The following is a 2,889-nucleotide window of genomic DNA, read 5'->3' as shown; positions in this document are numbered from 1 at the left end:
CCAAGGCTGGGAGGTCTGCTGCCACCTCGACAATGAAGAAACATAGGGTAGTGATGGTCGGAGACTCTTCTGAGTGGGACGGAGGCACCTACCTGTCACCCTGACATGTCATCCTGGGAGATGTGCTGCCTGCCAGAAGCCCGTATCCAAGACGTTATGGAGGTGCTGTTGAGGATTATGTGGCTTGCTGACTACTACCCTCATGCTGGTCATCCATGTATGCACGAATTATACTGCAGGGTGTAACCTTGAGCAGATCAAGCTTGCCTACAGGGTTCTGGGAGTATGGGTGAAGCCATTGAGAGAGCATGTGGTGTTCTCCTCAATCCTTCCTGTCAAAAGGTAGGAGCCTAGGTAGTGACAGGTGCATTCTGGAGGTGAATGCCTGGGTGCGAGGATGGCGTTACTAGGAGCGCTTTGGCTTCCTCAGTCATAGGATGCTGCTCCTTGAAGGACTGCTAAGCAGGGATGGAATTTACCTTTCAAGGAATGGGAAGGATGTATTTGGATTGAGACTGGCTAAACTAGTGAGAAGGGATTAAAACTAGGTTCAACAGGGACAGGTGGCCAAAGCCCACAGGTAAATACAAAACCTGGAGACCTGGGAGTTGGGTTGGAAATGTGAGGGATCATGGACTATAATAGCAGAGAAAAAAAGAGGACTAGGCAGAACTGGGAGGCAAAAGCAAATCAGTATCTTAGATGCCTGTATACAAATCCAAGAAGTATGTGTAATAATCAGGAAGAACTTAAAATCCTAACAAATAAACACAACTATGACATAATTGGTATTGCAGAGACTTGATGGGATACTACACGTGATCGGAATATTGGTATAGAAGGGTACAGCTTACTCAGGAAGGATAGACAGGGTAAATAGGGAGGAGGTATTGCCTTATATATTAAAAATGTACACACTTGGACTGAGGTGGAGATGGACATAGGAAACGGATGTGTTGAGAGTCTCTGGGTTAGGCTAAAAGGGGTTAAAAAACCAAGGGTGATGTCCTGCTAGGAATCTACTACAGGCCACCTACCCAGGTGGAAGAGGTGGATGAGGCTTTTTTTAAACAACTAACAAAATCCTCCAGGGCTCAGGATTTGGTAGTGATGGGGGACTTCAACTATCCAGATATACGTTAGGAAACTAATACAGCAAGGCACAGATTATCCAATAAGTTCTTGGACTGCGTGGATGACAATTTCTTATTTCAGAAGGTGAAAAAAGCTACTGGGGGGAAACAGTTCTCAATTTGATTTTAACAAAAAGGGAGGAACTGGAGAATTTGAAAGTGGAAGGTAGCTTGGGAGACAGTGACCATGAAATCATAGAGTTCATGATTCTAAGAAATAGTGAAAGCGAGAACAGTAAAATAGAGACAATGGATTTCAGGAAAGCAAATTTTGGTAAACTCAGGGAGATGGCAGGTAAGGTCTCATGGGAAGCAAGACTAAAAGAAAAAACAACTGAAGAGAGTCAGCAGTTTTTCAAAGGGATATTGTTAAGGGCCCAAAAGCAAGCTACACCACTGCATAGGAAAGATACAAAGCATGGTAAAAGACCACCCTGGCTTTGCCAGCAGATCTTGCAGGATCTCAAAATAAAAAAGGAATCATATAAAAAGTGGAAAGTGGAAATTAGGAGAAATTACAAAACATAAATATCAGCAAACAATACATGTATGCAGGGGCAAGATAAGAAAGGCCAAGGCACAAAACAAGCTTGAACTAGCTGGAGACATAAAGAGTAACAAGAAGTAATTCTATAAATATATCAGAAGCAAGAGGAAGACCTAGGACAGGGTAGGCCCACTACTCACTGAGGCAGGAGAAACAATAACAGGAAACTTGTAAATGGCTGAGGTGCTGAATGAATTCTTTGTTTTGGTCTTCACCAAGAAGGCCAATGCAGAAATGCCTAACATAATGTATCCTAGTGGGAAGCAGGTGGGTTTAGAGGATAAAATAAAAAAAGAAAATGTTAATAATTACTTAGAAAAAATTAGATGTCTTCAAGTCACCAGGGCCTGATGAAATACATCCTAGAATACTTAAAGGGGGTGGAGGAAGTTTCTGCGCCTTCAGCTATCAGCTTTCAAAAGTGCTGGAATTTGGGAGAGATTCCAGAAAACTGGAAAAGGGCAAACATAGTGCCCATCTATAAAAAGGGAAAAAGAACAACCCAGGAAACTACAGACCAGTCAGTTTAACTTGTGTGCCAGGAAAGATAATGGAGCAAATAATTAAGGAATTCATCTGCAAACATCTGGAAAAAAATAAGGTGATAGGTAACAGCCAGCATGGATTTGTTAAGAACAAATCACTCCAGACAAATCTGATAGCTTTTTTTGATAGGATAAGAAGTCTTGTGGATGAGAGAGAAGCAGTGGATGTGGTATACCTAGGCTTTAGTAAGGTGTTTGACACGGTCTTGCATGATCTTCTGATCAGTAATCTAAACAATACAACATATATGGGGCCACTATTAGGTCAGAGAGTGGAGGAGTCTGGCAGAGCTGGGAGGCCGGCAGCAGGGGGCTGCAGGTGAGGGGCTGGCAGAGCTGGGGAGGGGGGGCGGCTGGTGGAGCTGGAAGAGTGGGGGATCTGGCCGAGCTGGGGGGCTGGCAGAGCTGGGAGAGTGGGGGGATATGGCAGAGCTGGGGGAGGCCGACAGCAGGGGGTTGTAGGCGAGGGGCTGGCGGAGCTGGGGAGTGAGGGTCTGGCAGAACTAGGGGGCCAGCAGCGGGGGGCCAGCAGCGGGGCTGGCGGAGCTGGGGGCCCGGCAGCGGGGGGGCTGCAGGCGAGGGGCTGGCGGGCGCCGTGCCGCGTAGCCCCGGCAGAGGGAGCCCGGCCGCTCGGCGCGGCGCGGCGCGGCGCGGACGCTGGAAC

The sequence above is a fragment of the Carettochelys insculpta genome, chromosome 28, assembly GCF_033958435.1.
Source record: "Carettochelys insculpta isolate YL-2023 chromosome 28, ASM3395843v1, whole genome shotgun sequence".
Lineage (NCBI taxonomy): Eukaryota > Metazoa > Chordata > Testudines > Carettochelyidae > Carettochelys > Carettochelys insculpta.
This window is presented reverse-complemented; position numbering follows the sequence as displayed.